This window comes from Globicephala melas, chromosome 8 (genome assembly GCF_963455315.2).
Source record: "Globicephala melas chromosome 8, mGloMel1.2, whole genome shotgun sequence".
NCBI classification, from domain to species: domain Eukaryota; kingdom Metazoa; phylum Chordata; class Mammalia; order Artiodactyla; family Delphinidae; genus Globicephala; species Globicephala melas.
The window spans coordinates 68,117,605-68,141,814 of record NC_083321.1 but is presented as its reverse complement, the minus strand read 5'-3'; the positions used below and the strand labels follow the sequence as shown (position 1 = coordinate 68,141,814).

General features: G+C 42.3%; 1 protein-coding gene across 1 annotated transcript in view; it reads right to left on the bottom strand.

The window, feature by feature from the left end:
* FAT3 (FAT atypical cadherin 3) overlaps nucleotides 1-24,210 on the bottom strand; it is a 707,842-nt gene that overhangs the window by 153,299 nt on the left and 530,333 nt on the right. The gene's annotated exons all lie outside the window — the stretch shown is intronic.

The following is a 24,210-nucleotide window of genomic DNA, read 5'->3' as shown; positions in this document are numbered from 1 at the left end:
TAATTTTTTTCCTCTGTGGGAAGTGGGGGGATGGCCAACCCCTTTCCATATCTGAGATGCTATTCTTATGCATGTCTGTGAAAATTGACAGAAGAGAGAAAAGAAGAATATGTAGATAAGGAATTTGCATGGTAGATGTAAAATGTCTTTGAGTCTTAGTGTGAATAATCTTCTTCTTGGTCATAGTGATGATAATTATTATCATATTAATACTTAATATGCAGATGGGGCCATATAAGCACTCTTCCATGTACTATCTCATTCATTTTCCAAAAACACTCTCCTCAGTAAGTGGGGCAGTTTTGTTTACTCGCATTTTGCAGGTGAGAAAACAGAGGCTTGAGGTCTCATTGTTATTAAGCCTAAAGTCAGGTATTGAACTTTTAGCAATTCTTGATATTGTGTTTAACCACAAAACCTAGAGGAACCTCTACTCAATCTTTAAATCATTACCTTGAATAAGACAGCTTATTACCTCAAAATACATATTTGGAGGCTGGAAGGAACATAAAGATGCACTCAGCATCAATAGGAGAAAAACAACAGTAAATTACAGCCTCTGGTCATCCAGTTTTCCACCTAATGAAGCAACCTGACAGGAAAAATGAGGGGAAAAAAAGGCCCAAAATGTGGAAAAACAAATTTATGGCTTTTTACAAAATGGAACTGCAATCTAGTTAGGTTTCTTTTACAAGCAGCTTAGGAGAATGGATTTAATAGACTTCAGATGAATTTTCATAGGAGTTCTTGCTTTCTTTTAAAAATCCATCACTCTGATACCAAAACCAGACAAAGATACAACAAAAAAATAAAATTACAGACCAATCTCACTGATGAATATAGATGCAAAAATGCTCAACAAAATACTAGCAAACAGAATCCAACAACACATTAAAGGATCATACACCATGATCAAGTGGGATTTATCCCAGGGATGCAAGGATTCTTCAATATACGCAAATCAATCAATGTGCTACACCATATTAACAAATTGAAGAATAAAAACCATATGATCATCTCAATAGATGCAGAAAAAGCTTTTGACAAAATTCAACACCGATTTATGATAAAAACTCTCCAGAAAGTGGGCGTAGAGGGAACCTACCTCAACATAATAAAGGCCATATACGACAAACTCAAAGCAAACATCATTCTCAACGGTGAAAAACTGAAAGCATTGCCTCTAAGATCAGGAACAAGACAAGGATGTCCACTCTCGCCACTATTATTCAACATAGTTTTGGAAGTCTTAACCATGGCAATCAGAGAAGAAAAAGAAATAAAAGGAACACAAATTGGAAAAGAAGTAAAACTGTCACTGTCTGCAGATGACCTGATACTATACATAGAGAATCCTAAAGATGCCACCAGAAAACTACTAGAGGTAATCAATGAATTTGGTAAAGCTGCAGGATACAAAATTAATGCACAGAAATCTCTTGCATTCCTATACACTAACAACGAAAGATCAGAAAAAGAAATTAAGGAAACAATCCCATTCACCACTTCAACAAAAAGAATTAAATACCTAGGAATAAACCTACCTAAGGAGGTAAAAGACCTGTACTCAGAAAACTATAAGACACTGATGAAAGAAATCAAAGATGACACAAACAGATGGAGAGATAAACCATGTTCTTGGATTAGAAGAATCAATATTGTGAAAATGACTACACCACCCAAAGCAATCTACAGATTCAGTGCAATCCCTATCAAATTAGCAATGGCATTTTTTACAGAACTAGAACAAAAAGTCTTAAAATGTGTATGGAGACACAAAAGACCCCGAATAGCCAAAACAATCTTGAGGGGAAAAAAAACAGAGCTGGAGGAATCAGACTCCCTGACTTTAGACTATACTACAAAGCTACAGTAATCAAGACAATATGATACTGGCACAAAAAACAGAAATATAGATCAATGGAACAGGAGAGAAAGCCCAGAGATAAACCCACACACCTATGGTCAACTAATCTATGACAAAGGAGGCAAGGATACACAGTGGAGAGAAGTCAGTCTCTTCAATAAGTAGTGCTGGGAAAACTGGACAGCTACATGTAAAAGAATGAAATTATAACACTCCCTAACACCATATACAAAAATAAACTCAAAATGGATTAAAGACTAAACGTAAGACTGGACACTACAGAACTCTTAGAGGAAAACATAGGAAGAACACTCTTTGACATAAATCACAGCAAGACCTTTTTTGACCCACCTTATATAGTAATGGAAATAAAAACAAAAATAAACAAATGGGACCTAATGAAACTTAAAAGCTTTTGCACAGCAAAGGGAACTATAAATGAGATGTAAAGAAAACCCTCAGAATGGGAGAAAATATTTGCAAACAAATCAACGGACAAAGGATTAATCTCCAAAATATATAAACAGCTCATGTAGCTCAATATTAAAAAACAAACAACCCAATCAAAAAATGGGCAGAAGACCTAAATAGACATTTCTCCAAAGAAGACATACAGATGGCCAAGAAGCACATGAAAAGCTGCTCAACATCACTAATTATTAGAGAAATGCAAATCAAAACTACCATGAGGTATCACCTCACATGGGTTAGAATGGGCATCATAAGAAAATCTACAAACAACAAATGCTGGAGAGGGTGTGGAGAAAAGAGAACCCTCTTGCACTGTTGGTGGGAATGTAAATTGATACAGCCACTATGGAGAACAGTATGGAGGTTCCTTAAAAAACTAAAAATAGAATTATCATATGAACCAGCAATCCCACTACTGGGCATATACCCTGAGAAAACCATAGTTCAAAAAGACACATGCGTGCTTCCCTGGTGGCACAGTGGTTGAGAGTCTGCCTGCTGATGCAGGGGACACGGGTTCGTGTCCCGGTCCGGTAAGATTCCACATGCCGCAGAGCGGCTGGGCCCGTGAGCCATGGCCACTGAGCCTATGCGTCCGGAGCCTGTGCTCCGCAATGGGAGAGGCCACGACAGTGAGAGGCCTGTGTACAGGAAAAAAAAAAAAAAAGACACATGCACCCCAGTGTTCATTTCAGCACTATTTACAATAGCCAGGTCATGGAAGCAACCTACGTGTCCATCGACAGATAAATGGATAAAGAAGATGTGGTACATAAATAAAATGGAACATTACTCAACCATAAAAAGGAATGAAATTGGGTCATTTGTAGAGACGTGGATGGACCCAGACTGTCATACAGAGTGAAGTAAGTCAGAAAGAGAAAAACAAATATCGCATATTAACGCATATATGTGGAATCTAGAAAAATGGTACAGATGAACCGGTTTTTAGGGCAGAAATAGAGAGACAGATGTAGAGAACAAATGCATGGACAGCAAGGGGGGAAAGTGTGTGTGTGGGGGGGATGAACTGGGAGATTGGGATTGACATATATACACTAATATGTATGAAATAGGTAACTAATAAGAACCTTCTGTGTAAAAAAAAGAAAAATCCATCTAGTTTCCTTCCAAGGTTATTTTCCCAATTGGTTTGTTATGTTTTACAAAAGAAACACGTCAGGCCATTAGGTGCCAAGGCTGGATTTTGACTCTTGAGCTAATTCTTGGACATGGTAATTTCTGGAGAGGCATGTTTTACTGCTGCTGCTGAACTAAAATGTTATACTCCCAGGTGAGCTGTGTTGACCAAAACATGTTGATTTATTGGCTGCTCAACTCCTCTGCCTCTCTTTACTGCTTGAACGGCTCCTTTTCCAAATCCAGACAACTCTCGCTGTCTTTACCGTGCACAAAATCACCTCCTCATTGCTTGTCAACAAACTCCCTGCAGTGGGCTCCGAGGTGGAGCCCTGGGGCTGCCTCAGGGCCAGGTGGCTGCCAAGGAACAGAGAGGCCCTCCTGGCTGCAGTTCACTGCTCACCTGAGGATTCTGCTGCTATAAAGGTGCTTCCTTTCAGGGTTGACCTGGATTTAAAAACCCAGGTCCTCGAGGTATCTGCTTATAGGCAGGGAAGGGTGGCAGCTGCAGAGGCTCATGAAGCAGCCTCCGTGCATGAGATAGGAAGCAGGCACACCTACATCACCGCCTCACCCTGGGTACCAGCTCTCATGCTCCCTCAGGCCACGTGGGCATCCTTCAGGTGCTCCAACACAGTGTCTTCCATCTCAGGGCATTTGCACATGCCGTCCTCTCCCCCTCCCTTCACTGGATCTTGCCTACTCATCCTTTGGATCTAGCTGAAATGCCATTTCCTCAGAGACGCCTCCTTGACCTCATAGACCAAGTGACGGCCCCCCACTCTCTCCACCTCCTGAATTATGTACTCTTAATTCACCCTATAGTTTTCTTTTGCAACACTTACGGTTGTGGAAATTAATTAAATACATGGTTCTCCACCAAGCTGATAGGCTGCATAAGGGCAAAAACAGATTTTGCCTTTTTGTTCACTGCTCTCACCTTTGTGTCAAGCCGTGCTCCATGTTTACTTATTTAATAAATTAGACTCTAACTCAGGTCCTATTTGGACAAGATCTTTAGCCAAAGCTGTCTCACCTTGTAAAGCCTTCGTAGATCATTCAAGGCCCTTTATGAAGTCACCCCAAGCTGCCTCTCCACCCATAACGCCTCCATTTCCTTACCCAAGGCTTTAACTACCACCTGTTTGCTGATCATTCCCCGATATGCACTCTTGTGTCTAAACCACGTTCCCTACCTCCAAGCCAATGCGTTCAACTATTTCCCAGGAATATTCTCTGTGGACCTCTCACATGCACCCCAACCCCCCAAAAGTCACAGAGAAATCATTATCCTCAAACCTCCTCCTTTTTCCATTTGTGTCGTCTCAGTGATGACCACCCCCCCCACATTCACTCACACACTGGTCTGCACCAGAATCCTGGACATCCATCTAGTGTCCCTGTTCTAACTATCCCCATCTGAGCAAATGTGAAGGCCAGCAGGCATCTCTCACGTGCACCCCTCACGCCAATCTCTTCTGCCATACTGCCCTGGGACAGGCCTCATTTGCATCTTGCTTGGACTCCCACAGGGGCCTCCTGGTCTCCCTGCCTCTAGCCTTCACCTTTGTTGTAAGGCGTTATTTCTTCCTCAAAAATCTGATCATGTCACTGACCTGCACAGCATTTTTTCAGGGGCTCCTTGAGGCTGAGGATCTGGCCTGCCTTGATTCTCAACATGTGCTACCTGCCCCTTTCCACCCTCCATGCTCAGCTACACGGTGAGCCTGGGGGGTCCTGAGTATGCCATGCTCTTACACCTCCATTCCTCTGCATAACTGTTTGTTTACATAGAAGGCTTTGTTTTGGGAATATGCCTGACTCATTCCAGAAGCTTGAATTCAAACACTCCTTCTGCGAAGCCATTCCTGCTTCCTGCAGACTGCTGTGGACGCCCTCACCTTGTTCCCACTCCACTATGTGCATAGTTCCAGGATGCTAATTATCATCTTACAATTTATGTGTCTGTTTGCTTGTTGGTCTGCGCTCAATCCTTCCAGACCATGAGCAACTTGAGGTCAGGGACCATCTCATTCCTTGCTCTGTTCTGACACCTGGGACAGTTCTAAGTGCCAAATACATGTTGTTGAGCGAAACTGAGAATTAATCTACCCCAAACTCTTCCCTATGATAATAAATGGAGAGAACATTCAGACAGTGAAGGGTCTCTGCTTCTTTACCTGTAGGAAATGAAGAGACTGATAACGTAAGATCTCCCAAGTGCTTTATGATTCTCTGAATGGGGGTCAGGTAGAGGTAGGCACAATTTTAACTGTGCACTCTGGGGTTCATACCCATCTTGCGTCACTGAGGACATTGCCGATCCCATGATTACTCATAACGATTTCTAGCTACTTCCAAAACTGTGCTTGCCACTGTGGACACTTGTCTACAGTTTACTCAAATGATCTATTTGTGTGTTGGCTCCTTCAGGACACTGTGAGCCACTCGAAGGTAGGAACCTTGTTTTCCTCATCTCTTTCCTGGAAACTAGTGTACTCTTGATAAACGTTTGCTGAACTGAACTAACTCAAAGTCTTAAGGTCTGTTATCATTCCTCTAGACCCACTCATGTCTCCAGCCATGTTGGTACCTGGAATATTAATTGTTGGCAATTCCGTCAGCTCCTCAGACTTCACACTTCATGCTGCCCTAGACCTCAGCCCATCACGTGGAATTAGCCTATATGGAAGGAGGAATAGCACTGGAGACCTAAGCCAAACTGAGATGAATCCCCGTTATCTCCTCCTCTGCATCATTTTTCATTAATGATGCAAGGAATTAGCCATTGTTTAGAAACTATCCATGTGTCCTCTCACTCTGCTACCCTAACCTAGATTTTCTGTTCTCATCATTGATCAATAGCCAGTGGCTTGGCAATTAATCAAAGTTCTGAAAGATTAATTTCTTTAGTTATTTACAGCTAACAAAAGGAACCAGAAATAACACAGTACCCCTGAAAGGACAGCACAGCCCGTTTCAATTTTCTATGATACCCTTGTAGTCTGTGAATACCAGGCAGAGCCAGAAGGCAATCAGCATGGCCCAATGCGTTATGATGACAAAATTCCAAAGAGGAACCTGTTGTTAAGTCTATCCATGGAAGATGCAAGAGCTTTATAGGACCAAAAATGCGTGAACGTTGAGAATTCTGGAGTTATGGCAGCTGTTGGAAGGCCATGTTTCTCAATCATTGAAACTGCCTGATGTATTTATTTTAGTTTTACCTCTCCATGTAGTAGAATATAAGTACATAAGCTGCCTGAGAGCCGAGACCTTGTGTTTCGTCCACTGCCTTGTCCCCAGTGATTACAAGAGTGTCTGAGAATATATTCAATGTTTCTAAGATGAAGAGTTCAATTCTGTCATTCTCTTCAGCCCTTAATTTACCAAAAATGGCTATTTCCAGGCCACTAACCACTGGACTGCCAGGGAATTCCCCTATATTTAAAATGATAAACCTCTCTTCAGGAATTACATATCTCCCCCCCGCTCCACTTTATATTTGCCTTTGACACTTTATATCATCTGATATATTACATACACTTCACATATAAGCTTGTTTATTGCATGTCTCCCTCTTTAAGAATATGAGCTCCGTATATGCATGGATTTTCATCTCTTTTGTTCACAGATATTTCCTGAGCATCTACAACAGTGGATGTAATAAGCATTCAATAAATATTTGTTAAATGAATTAATAAAATATTCATCCAGTGCCTTCTTGGTACAAAACTCTTTTCTAGGCAAATTGGGACATCAACCAACCAACCAACCAACCAACCAGCGAGCATGGATTCCTATCAAATTCACCCCTCCCCCATGCCCCAAATCCTCTGCAATGTTCCCGACCTGCAATCATCTGGCCTTAATTTAGATATTTTCAATAAGAAGAACTAATCCCTTATGAAGCAGTCCACTTGTTGTTTGATAGGTTCAATCTTCCCAAAGTTCTTCTTCTTATTGAACCTGTTTCTATCTACCTATTCTTAGCCTAGAGTGACTGTAGCTTCCTATAGACTACTTTTACTCTTTGTAACTCTACAGAAAAACTCAAATTCCTCTCCCACATTGTCCCAGGTATCTACTGCTGAGTAACCCCAAATTAGGTGGCTTAAGATAACCATAATCTTTTTATTAACTCTCCTTGTTCTAGGGGTTGAATGGAGCAGTTCTTGTGTGGAATCTTTCATGCAATTCAAGTCCTAGGTATCTGGGCCTGTGGTCATCAAACAAGTCTTTTGGTTGATGGTGGCCACTGGCTGGGACCTCAGCTGGGGCTGAGGTCAACGGGCCCAATATCTACAAGTAGCCTCTTTGTGTGGCCTGTGCTTCCTCACAGCATGGTGGCTGGGTTCTGAGCAAAAGCCCTAAAGGACAGGAAGTGGCAGGTGCCAGTTTCTTAAGGCTTGAAGCAGAAACTGGCACAGCATCACCTGATCCATATTCTGTTGGCCAGCAGTCCCAGAGTCCAGATTCAAGAGGTGGGGTCATAAACCCCACCTCTAGATGAGAAGAGGGTCAAGTAATTTGGGAGCTATATTTTAAAACTACCATACTCATAAATCCTTAATGATATTTGAGAATCCACACCCCAGACTGAAAAAATTCTAATTCATGTAATGTTCTCTCAGGTCATTCATTACGTATAATGAATTGCTATTCATTATACTGGTTGCCTCTGTCAGGATGTTTTCTTATATACCAGCTTCCTTCTTAAAATACGATGGCCAGGACAAAACAATAGTATATCAACCTTACTCAGACTTGTGTAAATTGCTGTAGTCTTAGAGACAATCTCAAGTCCATTTATTCAGCTCATGACTCTACTTATATTGAGTGGCAGTCCTGTCACACAGCTCTGTGACATGATTGAATTAAACCATTTAGGTCTTTTTCTTATGAGAAGCACTAAACTATAAGTGTGTGGTTTCCTTCTGAAGGCCAAAGTACAGGATTTTACATTCATTCCTATTCAGTTTCATCTTACTGGAGGTTTTGGCTCCCTATCCTAGGTTACTGGGATAATCCTAACGATGACAGGAAGCAGGTATCAAAAGCTTACTAGGGGGCTTCCCTGGTGGCGCAGTGGTTGAGAGTCTGCCTGCCGATGCTAGGGGACGCGGGTTCGTGCCCCGGTCCGGGAAGATCCCACATGCCGCGGAGCGGCTGGGCCCGTGAGCCATGGCCACTGAGCCTGCGCGTCCGGAGCCTGTGCTCCGTAACAGGAGAGGCCGTGGCAGTGAGAGGCCCGCGTACTGCAAAGTTCAAACAATCTCATGAGATAGGTACTACTATTACAAGCCATTTGATAGACAAAGCAACTCAATTTATGGACTTGTCCAAGGTCACACTGCCCATCGTGGCAAGGCCTTGATTTATTCCTAGCTGCTTGATTTTAAACCACGGATCAGCACACTACAGGCCAAATCTATCTGGACACTTGTTGTTGTAAATAAAGTTTTATTGGGTTGCAGCCAGACTCATTCATACCATCTATGAACATGTTATCTATGACTGTTTTCCTGCTTTAAAGGTGTAGTTGAGTACTTGAAGTAGAGATTGTATGGGCCACAGAGCCTAAAATATTTGTTATTTGGTTCTTTACAGAAAAGTTTGCCACGATCTCTCTTCTAAACCTTGTGTTCCGCTGCCTCTTTGGTTACACGGATATCACTGACTGCATGTCTGCTTTGCTCAGTCCTCTGTGTGATCGTTTACATTAGCACGATTTTTCACAGGAACCCTGGAGACGCTGCCATTTCTATTCTACAGCTGGAGACAATAAGACCCAGAAGCGATGTAACTTTTGCAAGGCCATTCAGCCAGTAAGTGACGGGACGCGGGTTTGCACCCCAGTCAGCTTGGCGTCCCAGCTCCTGCTCTTTTCCCTATCCTGAGCAGCCCATCCCGTGTAGAAGCATCTGTTAACCATCTGTTTAAAATTCCCTCCCCAAGTGTGGCTTTGGATCAGCATCAAGCTCGTAGCTGTGCTTCTAGAGTCAAGCTTTTCCCTCCTTTGATAATTGCGATCATCTTCGTCTCCTGCCTTGTGGCACCCTTCCTGTTCTCAATTGCTGAAAGACTGCCGCCAGGTCATGGGTCATGGCTACAACTTCTTTCAGCTCTCCAAGACTTATTTCGTGCAGCTGCACCTTCTCTTACTATTTTGTTACACGTCTACACCTTCAGCTCCCTCTTACAGAATTCGCCACGCCCCTCGCCCTGATAAAGGCAGTGGGAGGAGGGAGGGTGAAACTGAGTGGTCCCCAGTGGCCATTTCTGTTATCTCTTACTCATCAGGCACTTAGTGTTTACTCTGTGCACTTACTCTTCTAAGTCCTTAATAAATATTAACTCATTTATCCTTATATCACCCCTTCCCAGGGGGAAGGTGGGATAATTATCCCCACACGGCAGATCAGAAAGAGGTTTAGTGGGACTTCCCTGGAGGTCCAGTGGTTAAGACTTCGCCTTCCAATGCAGGGGGTGCGGGTTCGGTCCCTGGTCGGGAAGCTAAGATCCCACATGCCTCGCAGCCAAAATGACAAAATATAAAACAGAAGCAACATTGTAACAAATTCAATAAAGACTTTAAAAATGGTCCACATCAAAGAAAAAGAAAAAAAAAAGAGGCTTAGAAAGTAAAGTGGATTCAACCTGGGCCAGGGTCTGTGCCCCTAACCACCACCCCATGCTCTCTCTCAGCTAAATGCTCGTCCCAACTCCTTCCTGTGAACACGGTTGGAACATGCCCTTTCATTGGCCTCGGCACCATCGTTTCAGCTTTGAGCAAAGCTGGCAAGTCTATGGCATGTGGGCCTTGGCGGCTCCTATCTGGCAGCTGTACCCTGAGGCCACAGTAGGCATCAACAGTTCACTCTTCACACCGCAGGTGGGATGTGGCCTCACACATCTAGGATGAAATCATCCAGAGTGCTGTTACTACCGACCCATCTGCCACGGTCTAGGCTGAACACGCCCCAAATCCCAAATATCTCACCCTCCCGACTTGGCTGCCACATACCTTCTGCCCATCTGGCAATACCCTTTCTTCTTCCGAAGTACTCTGTGCCCTTTTTCTGAGTCTCCTGATTGGTCTGAGCTATTTCAGCACCTGATACTTTTCTAAAGCAGAAGACAAAGCTTAAAGGAGTGTTATTTTTACCTCCCCCCGTTTCATTATCAAAAGTCTAAAGACCTGGCTAATAGATTCTGTGCAAGGAAGAACTCTAAAGATAAAGCCAATTAAACTAAGGCAGAGCTTCCAACCACATGAGGCAAGTCAGTGTCAGATGTGCTGCAATATTTGATCCTCCTAACTCTTGAGTAGATGCCTGTGACCTCTTACAGCTGGATCTCTAACTGGTGCTGGCCTTTCCCTTTACCTAAAGGTATCATACAAATGTTATCATCTTCTACGTGCACCATAAAGGGAAAATGGTTAGGAAGCCCTGTAATAAATTACAAATAATGTCACCCTTCTCTTGGATCTGATTATATTCTAACACAATATGCCTGGAGGTCACTGGATTCAAAGGACACTCTCTCCATGGGTAGGATTTTAGATGCTGGTGCCGCTGACAGTTAATTCTGGTGAGGATGCCTATCTACTTTCACCAAGGGCCAGTGTGGATAGCACAGTTTTTACCACTTACCTGTGCTTGGGTGTCTCCATTTATGGTCACCACACAGGTAGGCAAATGGATGAAAGGACCACTGTTGAGTATTTTCTTATCCCTGCCATGCGCCATATGTATTGCAGAACCTCAGGGTAGGAGAAAGTCTCTTTCCTTACCTCTATTATATTCAGGAAAGCACAGTCACTAGACGTTAAGAGAATTCAAGAGTACGTGGAGTTTAGACCCCATTCTGCCTCAATCTGCTCACTTTACAGATGAGGAAATGGGTGTAGACCAATGAGCTTCTTAACCCAACATCATATTACTGGCAATAACCTCAATCTTTCCAAGAGATTAGTTCCACAATTTCAAGCTGCCCTTTGAGTTTCAAATGAGGCATACATTCATAAATTCCCAGATATAAATATCTGTGCGATTTCAATATGGCAGAGGCTTTAATTTAGGTATTTTTCAAAATGCTAGACTCTTGAAATAATAACAGAAATGTGTTTAGAGTAGATGCTATGTTTACTTTTCATGTTTACTTTTTATCTTCAAAATGTTTCCCAAACATTAAATCTTTAATCCACCCAAGATAGCAGAGGAGAGGTTGAAAACAACTTTATCTCCTCCTCACAAGTGGCGCAACAGAGAATGACCTTCTCAAATAATAATCAGGGGCTGATACCAAGGCAGGGGGTGGAATTCAGGCCTGTGTGCCTATGGGTTCAGACTCCTGCATTGCTGGGAAGACAAGTGCTTCCTGCCATTTCTAGAAAGGAAACTATGAGCAAACAGTAAATTAGAGGGTAGGTTTCAAAGGAGGAGCCACTCTTTTTTTGTTTGTTTTTTTGGTGGTACGCGGGCCTCTCACTGTTGTGGCCTCTCCCGTTGCGGAGCACAGGCTCCGGATGCGCAGGCTCAGCGGCCATGGCTCACAGGCCCAGCCGCTCCGCGGCATGTGGGATCCTCCTGGACCGGGGCACGAACCCGTGTCCCCTGCATCGGCAGGCGGACTCTCAACCACTGTGCCACCAGGGAAGCCCTAGGAGCCACTCTTGAAGATAAACTTTCTGAAACCCCCAGTATCACTCATATTTTCCATGGAGGAGGAAAAGAAATAAAAAACCAGCCATAAACTATCTGCCTTTAGATTTATTACATGTAATTCCTCTTATTTGACCTATAATTTGGCATTAAGAAACCATGTGGGGATGGGAAGGTATCCTGGTCCCTTCCCACGCTGCATTCCCTATCCCATGTTGCTATCTATTAGGTACAGTTGAGGGACATACTCTCAGGTATTTCGGGAGATGTATATTTACTAGGTTGAATACATTTAGAGAACGGTTTGTTTTATAAGGGAAGAGTCTCTATCTGAAATTCTTAAAAAGGAAGGGATGAGGAATGAAAGGAAAGAAAGGAGGGAGGGGAGGAAGAGATGAGAGGAAGGAAAAGAAAAGGAGGAAGAAAACATTAAATATGCGGTGAAGTAGGGAAGGAAAGAAGGGGAGGAAGGAAATAAGGAAGGCAGGTAGGTAGGTAAGATTTAAGAAGAGGTGAATCTGGATGGAATAGAGCAGTTTTCTGAAGAGAATAGGAGAAAGCCATCGACAAAGTCATGGAAACGAGAAAATTCATTCACTTGGATAAAGAAGATACAGTGTATATATACAAAATGGAATATTACTCAGCCACAAAAAAGAATGAAATGTTGCCATTTGCAGCAACATGGATGGACCTAGAGAGTATCACACTAAGTGAAGTTAGTCAAAGACAAATATCATATGATATCACTTATATGTGGAATCTAAAAAAATAATACAATGAATTTATTCACAAAACAGAAACAGACTCATAGACATAGAAAACAAACTTATGGTTACCAAAGGGGAAAGGAGGGGTGAAAGAGATAAATTAGGAGTATGGGATTAACAGATACACATGACTATATGTAAAATAGATAAGCAACAAGGATTTACTGTATAGCACAGGGAACTATCTTCAGTATCTTGTAACAACCTATAATGGAAAAGAATCTGAAAAAAATATAAATATATAACTGAATCACTTTGCTGTATACCTGAAACTAACACAATATTGTAAATCAACTACACTTCAATCGAAAAAAAATCCATTCACTAAATGCTAGGATTGCCAATCTTTGGGGAACAGATTGGAAAAATCTAATGAGAGTTTGCTCTGAACTGTCTTTCAGAAAGTTTGTTTTTCCTAAAAAGTTGTTTTTGAAAAGGTACAAACCAGAGGGGCTCCGTGACCCATGGAACCATGGAACCATGGAAGTTAGGTCTTCAGGCCACTGAATCCTACTCCTCATTTTTGTGATCTTTCTCCTTGCGCAAAGACACCACATTACTGGGGAGCCCCAGGACAAAATCTGCTCACAATCCACCCAGAGACAGTGCGCCTGTGGTCTGTCTTCTGCAGGACATTGATTCCCACAAGTCTGTGAGCCACTCCCAGGGCTAGTGCAGTGCTAGCGCAGAGTTGGTGGTCAGTAAGTATTTGTTGGTTGAATGCACGTTTGAACCTTGTATCTCAGGACAATGAAGGCATCTTCTCCTTGTCATGTGTAGACCCAGCAACTGCTAAATGGCAGCTTCTTAAGAAAGATCCTTGAGCGATTCACTTGGGCAGTGGCTGCTAATATTACATCTTTGTCCAAATCCCTTCTTCGCACTTCGGGAAGTAAAGTATTTCCCAGCCTGACATCTCTTAAAGCTTTTCTTTCCCTGCAGAGAGGTATACATCAGCTACTAATCTCATCACATTTCCATTTCCTTCCAGGCTCATCCGCTCATCATTTTCTATTCATAAAACTTGCTTGATTCTAATCTTCCCTATCAGCAGGAACTAAACACCTCCTCAAAGTTTATTTAGAAGGATGGTGATTACCACACATGTGCTAACTCCCCCTTTCAAACAGATGGGTCCAACCTGTGTGCTCACATGTGGGCCATTAAGAAAGTTCTGCCATGAACCAAGGTGTGACATCACATTACCCCTGGGACTAAATCCCCCTGCCCTATTTCACAATTCCCCTGACACCAAGGCCTCAGTCCATCAATACACGATTCCACTCTCCCCTCTCTGTGAAACAGAATCCACCAGGTATGAATTATAATGGGAAGTGTATATGAGTAGCTTTCCCCTCTATTTCACAGCACTGGACCTCACACTTTACTTTTATCCTGGCAGACTCTCATGCCTTAGCTCCATTGATGATGTGATTTGGTCGTAAGCTCTAACACTCCCCAGGCACCAGATTTCTGGTCTTTCTTTCCACAGTAAGGGCTTAATGCAAAGATAAGGACACTGTTCTAATTACCAGCTCAGGAAACATAGCTTTTCTCCTCTCAGCAATTCAACCTAGGTTTGCAGGGCAACTTAGCGGGTCATTTAATACTTTGTCTACCTAAAAATATGAATTTTAAGGCTATTAATTTAAAAAATTGAGGCCCATGTGTATATATGATCGCACATATGGACTAAGGGAGGGATCATGAACTGGCGGCCAAGAGATATACTTTTATTTGGTCCATACAGTTTATTGAAAAAATTTCTGTCTCCATTGAAAACTAGAGAGATATCACATAAAAATTCAAATGCCCAGTGTCTTCTGAAAAAATCACAATAACTGGCCCACCCCTCTCTATTGTGTTCCTAACTGCCGCCATGTCAGGTGTCATTCATCATCAATACTGTGCGGACATTTTTCTTGGAGTCGAGAAATATTTCTCACTATCCACATTCCTATCAAAAATGGCAGGGCTGGGCTTCCCTGGTGGTGCAGTGGTTGAGAGTCCGCCTGCCGATGCAGGGGACACCGGTTCGTGCCCCGGTCCGGGAAGATCCCACATGCCGCGGAGCGGCTGGGCCCGTGAGCCATGGCCGCTGAGCCTGCGCGTCCGGAGCCTGTGCTCCGCAACGGGAGAGGCCACAACAGTGAGAGGCCCGCGTACCCCCCTCCCCCGCCAAAAAAAAGGCTATAAAAGTTAGATGGAGAAAACTGTATATTCAAAGGCAAAAATGGAATAGAGCATATTTCTTTTGGTAAGTTAAGTACATTCTCATAAGTTTAATATGCAAACACTCAGCCTGCTACATACTTGACTCATTTATGATACCCGAGTGGGCTCCGTAGACATTTGAGTGTGTAACCCTTGGTTGAAGGTCTTGGTAAAAATCTCTCCCTAATGATAGGATGTATTTATATTTTCATGTGTGGTAGAGAGAAAAACATAGCTCTTGGCAGAGTCTGTTAAGAGGAATATAGATGGACCTTCATCATCATTCCTTCTCCAGGTATTATGATTGCAGATACTATGGTTTTAGAATAATTAAAAGTTTGCAAAAAAAAAAAAATTAAGGCATCTTTGGCCACGCGATCATTTAAACAAGAAACATGAGTCATCTTGAACACTTCTCTTGCTTTCCTCCCACATCTCACCAGTCATTAATTAGGGATACTGAAGCTGTGAAATAGAAACAGGTGTCCTTCCTCAGGATGGATGCAGCCCTGCATCTGGAGGCACAGCTTGGTGACAAAGAGTGCAGGCCAGATTCATGCCCAGGGACCACCTTGGCCAGGAGTCCCTGAGCAGGGCACAACCTGTGTCACTCCAATGACAGCCCTGACGAGTTCTACCTCTGAAACGTCAATTGTAGCTCTTGGTTCTTTCTTCTCTCTTCTTGGGGTCCAGCTGTCATTATCTCCTGCCTAAACCAATGCACCTGTCATCAACCTGGTCTCCCTGCCTCTGGTCTTGCCTCTCCTGAGTCCATTCTTTAGAAGACCAGAGAATCTTCTAAAATGAAATTCAGATGATGTCAATCTCCTGCTGAAAGGTCTTTAATGGCTCTCCATTACTTAGGACAGATTTCCATAAAATGTGTCATGGAGAACACCAATCCTGCAAGGTGAAGAGGGTCCAGGATCCGAGAAGTTTGAAGAACACTATAGAACTTTCTTGGAGCTTCACGATGCACATAAGCAGAGTGATGGCTCGGAGAAAATCTAAGCAAAGAAGTTGCCTTAACGTTGTTTAAACCAGCATTTCCCAAGCTTATTTGACAAAAGAATGCTTTTGCTGAGTGATGTTTATTATCATCCTTCATATTTGACATTTCAAGGAACATACTTTGGAAAGTGCTGAATTACAGGATAAAGTCCATACTCTTATTATTTATTTATTTTTGGCTGTGTTGGGCCTTCGTTTCTGTGTGTGGGCTTTCTCTAGTTGTGGCAAGCAGGGGCCACTCTTCATCGCGGTGCACGGGCCTCTCACTATCGTGGCCTCTCTTGTTGTGGAGCACAGGCTCCAGACATGCAGGCTCAGTAGTTGTGGCTCACGGGCCCAGTTGCTCCGCGGCATGTGGGATCTTCCCAGACCAGGGCTTGAACCCGTGCCCCCTGCATTGGCAGGCGGATTCTTAACCACTGCGCCACCAGGGGAGCCCCATACTCTTCATATTAACCTTCAAGATTCTTCAGTGTTGATACAGCCTGTCCACTGGGCTATTCTCAACCTCTAGTTTCCACCCACTCTATACCTAAAGTTTTAATCACATAATCAGATCACTTATTCAACAAATACAGTGCTTACAATGTGCAGGGTTTTAGACATGGGGTATACAGTGGTCAGCACGATGGGCTCCCTTCCTTCCGGGACCTCAAGGTCTACCTGTTCTTCTAACATGAAGCATGTACTTCAACACCCTTGCAGCTTTGCTGGGGTTCCCACTGCATAGAATCCCCTTTACTTCCCTGTTCTTGCAGTTCTTACAAAATCCTCCAAGGCTCCATGCAAATGTCTGTTCTTTTATGATGTCTTCTCAAGAGATCATGTGCAGGTAGGATTACTCCTTTTCATTTTTCACTTGATTTCATATACTAATACAATGCTGATCACACATCTAATTATTACATGTCTGTCCTCTTTAACACCATTGCATTGAACTAGCCTGTAAGCTCCCTGGGGATGAAGGCAATGCCACATCAATCACTATATGGGCAGCATCCTGCATGATGTCCCGACACATAATAAATGCTAAACTAACATCAGTTTCTTTTGTTCATAAGAGGCAGCAGGGAAAAAAGCCCTGCTTTGGTGAAGGAATTATTTATCCTGTTTTTTTTTCTTATTCTAGTGGCATGTTATCTTAATTTTGAATCATAGCAGAGATAGTTAATAAATTAGGATAAATTAGGTAGATATCCTATGAGTTAGAAACAAACATTATTCATTATCCCATTAACACAGCCATTAAGAAGCCTGTGTTCTCTTGTATTCAACACAGAACAGGTAGGGTTTGTTCTTTATACATGATAAAATAAAAATCCCTGGGGAAACATGGTTCAGGATACAGCTACTAAAAGAGAAAGATGGTTCCTCTTAGATATTTAAAGCATCTTAATTACTTTCACAAGACAAAAGGGAGCATATGCAAGTTTTAAATAAAGATCAATTCAGTAGACTTAAATAGATTCACACAGATAAATTCAAGGGTGAATATAATGATCAATATGCACTATTTAGGAAGTATTTATCACGTATCTGAATTCAGCAAATTTGTCAGATGTGTATTTACATTCATCCAGCTTTTGCCTTCCAGGGGAATATAAGTCACACATACCCAGTCCGAGGTCTAAACTATGTCTCCTCTTCTGGGAGCCTTCAGAATTTATGCTTATTTCTATCAAACCATCTGTAAGTCTGTATTAAAACTGTCTGTGAGTTCCTTGAGGGCAGGAACTGTGTCTTTCATTTTCCCATTCTCAGTACCTAGAGCAGGATGAATGAAAGCAATGTATGGAAAAGTAAACTGCCAAAGCTATGAAAACTCAGCCATGAAAAATACTAGCAATAAAAGAATTCCATGCTGTACCCAGAAAATGAAAACAATCACAAATAAAAAATATAAAACCTATCCATCAAAGAGCCTAGAAATGTTCATATTGTAGTGAAGAATGTGAAAGAAAAAAATCACACGGATGCTCTAGTATCCCTCTTATTATAAATTCTTGAAAATATGAATGACTGTTGCAAAATCAAGAAGGCAACAATTTTCTTTTTAAGCATTTATATATTTTTTTAAAAATCCCTTCTTCCAGAGATAAGGAAAAGAAAAAAGCCAAATTATCTTTTGACCATGGAATCAAATAGATTTCACAAATCCAATAACTTAAGAAAATAAATAATCACGTGAAAAACTTAAAAAAAAATGACTAAAACTTCCACTTTGTTCCTCGTCAACACTACCTATTGAAATCCCGTTTAAAGCTTAATTCTTCACTTTTCACTCTTCAGCAGTAGAGGCAGAGGGCTAAGTAAAAACATTCTCATCATTATGCCCCAGGCAGCCCTTATCACCAGGCCTAAGTAATGAAAAACAGTGGCTGGTGAACTTTCTGCCCATGTCAAAAGCAAAATAGATTAAATGTGTTAAATCATCAAAGATAAATGAGTCACAATGCCCAGGAAGCAATTAAAAATGTATAACTCAGGGGCTTCCCTGGTGGCGTGGTGGTTGGGAGTCCGCCTGCTGATGCAGGGGACGTGGGTTCGTTCCCAGGTCTGGGAGGGTCCCGCATGCCACGGAGCAGCTGGGCCTGTGGGCCGTGGCCGCTGGGCCTGTGTGTCTGGAGCCTGTGCTCCGCAGCGGGAGAGGCCACAGCAGTGAGAGGCCCGCGTACCACAAAAATAAATAAATAAATAAAAGTAGAACTCAGTTGTGCGTCTATAAACTCTAGAAATAGTCTTTTTGCCCAGCCAAAACTATTGAAAAGGCATTTGAAACAAGAGACCTCCAAGAAGTACTCAGTTTCTCTGCTGGGTGGAGATATAATACAGTAGTTTCCACAGATGATACTTTACAATCTTGAATTTTATTCTTGGAGTGAGATTATGATGATCAGATATGACTCCCTAGGATGTACCATATTCAGACGGGCCACCGTTGTCCCCATGCTTAACAGATACACCCTCCCCATTCATTTTGTGAACCGCGGCTTGCCATTGCCAGGACAGTTCTACTTTCTCTATTTCCTCCCCAAACTTTTTCTCAGAAAATCATGTCCACAAGTACCTACGAGTGAAACCTGAGATCCCTGGTGGGCAGCGCTGGAGAAAAGTGAATAATGCATAATGAATGTCTCTTTGCAAGAACTCTACTTAGCAGGGAGCTGAAACTATTTTTACTTTATGGCAAAAGCACTCTGAGAGAAATATTCCCAAACCACGTTTCAAAATGTGTGAGAGGCAGCGGAGATTGCCAAGCACTGGGTGAGATTTAACACCACTGCACACTCAGGGAAGGTTGAGGTGTTTTGCTCCAATTGTCCTGAAAAATCTCATTCCGGACGTAAACATGGAACTCTGTGAAGGTGCAAAGTTCCTTCTCCTTCTGGCTTTGTCTAAGGAGTGTTTCAGGGATCCCAATATTTGACCAACATAAGAAAAAAGAATTCACTAAAATATATGGAAAATGTCCTAGGAAGCATTATAGTTTGACAGTAAGAGGAACTGGCTTATGAAGCTCCCAAGCAGATTGGATTTTTACTAGAATAAAAAAACTAACAGAAACAGGGCTTCCCTGGTGGTGCAGTGGTGGAGAGTTCGCCTGCCGATGCAGGGGACACGAGTTCGTGCCCCGGTCCGGGAAGATCCCACATGCCGCAGAGCGGCTGGGCCCGTGAGCCATGGCCACTGAGCCTGTGCGTCTGGAGCCTGTGCTCTGCAACAGGAGAGGCCACAACAGTGAGAGGCCTGCATACCGCAAAAAAACAAAACAAACAAACAAAAAAACCTCACAGAAACAGACTCCCAGACATAGAGAACAGACTTGTGCTTGCCAAGAGGCAGGGGGATGGACTGGGAGTTTGGGGTTACTAGATGCAAACTATTACATTTAGAATGAATAAACAACAAGGTCTTACTGCAGAGCACAGGGAACTATATTCAATATTCTGGGATAAACCAGAATGGAAAAGAATATAAAAAAGAATGTATATATGTATAACCGAGTCACTTTGCTGTATAGCAGAAATTAACATGACACTATAAATCAGCTATTCTTGAATTTAAAAAAAAAACTCAGCAGAGAGCTTATGAAAAAACTGACCCTTGAATAGACTTAAAGAGGGTGGGAATATATATTGATCATAAATAGTTATCAGTTTCCGTGCTCCAATGAATAGGCCCACAGCCTTCCTTGGAAATCTCCAGAAATTATTCAAACAGAAAGATCACACAAGGCATCAGGACGTTGTGTCAGCAGCAGCTGAAGGCTACCTGGCAATGAATGATGTATGGCTGTTATCCAGGTTCTGGTCCTTTTGGTTTTGAAATCTGATGGTCAGGGGCCCAGGACACATCACTGCAGCCCAGGGCAGGCTGAGCGTGAGATAACCTGTGCTCTCACAAAGCTGTCCCCCTCTGTTGTTTTGGGTCCCTGAGCCAGATCAAGTCTCAGGGCTCTTTCTCAGTGCTTTTGAGTTTGGTGGGTCTGTCGCCAGGGTGATTTACTATTGAAAACCACAGGGTGACAGGGACCCTTCATATTCTGGATCCCTAAGCCACTACAATAACATCATTGACGCCACCTCATTCATGCCACCCCTTTGGAGCACTTTCACATCTGTGATCTCATTTGTTCTCCCAATGAATTGACTAGGGAAGTTGCTCAAGCAATATTAATCCCATTTGACAGCAGACGGAAGACCCAGCACAGCACAGGGTCCAGTCCAGGCTGATGCTATGACACCCTCACAGAATCACAGGACACCAGCTCGAATTCACATACACTCCTAGGGAAAATCAGCTAAAAGTGGGGACGTATCATATCTTTATATACGCAAGTGTATCGTTTATATTAGAATACTTTGCATTCACTATTATCAATCTGAAATATGCATTGTGTTCAATAATTACTTCTTGGGGACCTGCAATGAGAAAGCACTCTTGCAGGGAGAGATTATGAAGATAAATAAGAACACAGTCTCTGCCTTATGTGAACTTACCATCTGGAAGAGACAACAGATATGTTTACAAATAATGAAGGGGTGATGGAAGAGAGAAAAAGCTCTCTATGTGGGCTGTGTATGGAAGTAGTCCGTCTAAAATTTCTTAATGCATCATCAGTGCAATGGCGCCTGGGGTGTCCCAGGGAACCCGGTGTTTTAAAGGAATGCCCTTTACTTTTGGAAAATCAAAGTCCCAGAAAAGAAATCTATATTATTGATTTTTCTTTTTCTAAGGCGATTATGGAAGTCTTCCTCAAAAAGTGAAATGTTTTTAAGTGTATCTGGAGTGATGTAGTTGTGTTGTTTTGGAGGGCTGCCCAGAGGATTTCTCAAGGTTCTGCTTGTCCTTAAGACCTGTACTTCTCACAAAAAATGCTATAGAAGAAAAGCTCATAGCCTTACACATCTTTTTTTTTAATGGGTTTATAGGCTATCAAGGTTATTTACCACTGATTCTCAGCTCCCCCGCCTCCCCTGCCCCTCTAGTCCTGTGTCAATGTGAACAAGGAAATAAGTAGCCCTAGTTGTTTCATAGCCTTCTTAGAACCAAGAGGGTCAAGAGGGATGCTAGCTTCTGGATGACCTGACATCAAGGACAGCAGCGTGGAAGAACTAGGTTTCTTAGCATCTTTACACATCTGAGCAATTCCTAGCACTGCATGGCTTCTGGACTCTTGTTATGTGAGTTATGTGAGTAATACATTTTCTGTAACTTAAAGTTTATTCTTCCCAAACTTCAGTAACTAATTCCACTGAATTAAATAAACAAAAAGTTAAAATAATTAAATATTTGAATTTTTATTTTTATATTTCATTGAAATATACTGAGATTTCTGACTGTTCATTTTTAGAAATTCTGTGTCAAAATTGAACTAGCCAGGTAAATTCTTATCTAATGGCTGGGTCATCAATTTTAGTTATTCACGTGGCTTTATCATGTGTTCCTTTATGAATAAACTTTCCTACGCATACATGCAGGCACACACATATACACAGTGATGCAGACGTACACACACTCTGTAACTGTGGTTTAGGAAGATGCTCTGGGTGAGGTCCGTTTTAACCTGCCTTTGGATGCTGTAGGTAGGGATTAGGATCAAATTACTTGCATCTGACACCACCACATCATAATAGAACAAAATGCTCTTTGCTGTTCTTTAGACTATAAGTACTGTGGCTACCCAGAGAGAAACCCTGTTCATAATGAAAGGACCCCAGATAAATGGAAATCAGAGACTAAAATCAGGGCTGGTATATCCTCTTTGTTACAGAGCGTAATCAGCAGACCAGGCAGATTATTCAAAATTCCAATTTCTTCCCCCTCTGCTGACAGTACACTTCATCTTGTGCTTTGCCAAACATTTTGAATTGTGACTGAGAATTCTGTGAGGTATTACTGCTTCAGTCTTCTGAAAGTTGCAATTAAGTACGCTCTATGTAGATGTCACCTTGCCACCTTTTTGGAAAGGTATAAGAGAAAAAAATTAGCCTTCAGAGGAAATGAATTCATAGTTAAGACTCTTTCTTCTTCCTTAACCACATTCTGTTGTCTCTTTGTGGCGACGAAGGTCTGTAATCAGAGCCTGGTTCCAGCTTTCTAAAGGCATCAATGAGATGAGCAGGAGTGGGGTAGGAGGGTCATATCTCCTTTTACACGTATGAAAGGAGGGGAAAAAAAAAAAAGACCACCCTGTAAGTGACTGAAATTGCATCTGAGTGACAGATCTTTCAAATGAATGGATCAGATTCTGACCAGATAGCTCAAATACTAGGAATCGTTCTTTTTCAAAAAGGTACAGGTGTTGTTATATTTATGACTTCCTTCCCAAAGACAAACTTTCTACCATCTCAGTAGCTAAATGAGGGCTGGGGACTTTCTGGAGCTTTTGGTTAGACAATGCTAATGGCCTCTGGCAGCAGGGATTCAGAGAGAAAGCATAGGTATAGCCTTAAAATGGATTTGTTCTTTTAGCAGTCTCTTGTGGGTCTGACCAAACACCTAAAGGGTCAATTGGCATTCTTTATTTTCTATTAGTTAACAATTCTGCCTCCACATGCCATTCTTCTACTCCATTTCACTCTTTTGCAGTGTAATTGGGTTCTACTGAATCAATGGGAATCGTTTTCATGGTTATCTCAACGCAGTCTCGTGGCCTGTGGGTGAGGAGATTACAGTGTGCTCTGTGGAGGGTGAACATCTGGGCCTGGGGAGCATCCTGCAAGGCTGGGGTCATAAAAGTCATTATCTTGTTCATTTCAAAAAGCTGGTGGGCTGGGGGCACCTCAGCTCAGGCTCTCTGCTGGTGTTTCTTAAATGGCAGCTCCAGATGGAGATGTGAAATGTCTGTCAGTGCAAACAAGTCGGCTGCCAAGAGTGGGACTTCTCCATGATCTGGAAGAATAACTCGGTTCCCAATCACGGCACTGTGCAGAAGCTCAAGGAGGATCACACTATACCTTCAAAGAGCCATCTCCAAGATGGTGGAGAGCAAGAGAAAAACAATACTTCTGAATCACAGAGGTTTGTGTTCGATTCCAGTTTTTCCACTGCTTCCGAGCTGATCCAACCTTTTGGAAAGTTATTTAAATTATGCCTCAAATGCCCACGTCTGTTATATGGGAATAGTGATATCTACCTCATAGAGATCTAGAATTAAATGAAATGTTCTGTTAGTTATTCAGAAAACATGTTTAGAGCACCAACTACCTGCCCTGGGAATAAAAAGATAATATATCCTCCACCCCTGTCTTCCAAGAGCTTTCTTTTCCCCCATTGCAAAATGATTACCACTATAGCTGACCACCCCCATTGCATCACATAATTACCATTTCTTTCTTGTGGTGAGAACATTTAAGATTCACTCTCTCAGCAACTTTCAAGTATATAACACAGTATTTCCCAAAAAAGGTATACAAATGTCCAACAGGTACAGGAAAAGGTGCTCACTAATCATCAGAATCAAAACCACAATGAGCTATCACCATATACTTGTTAGAATGGCTACCATCAAAAGGACAAGAGATAAAAATTGTTGGTGACGATGTGGAGAAAAGGGAATCTTTGT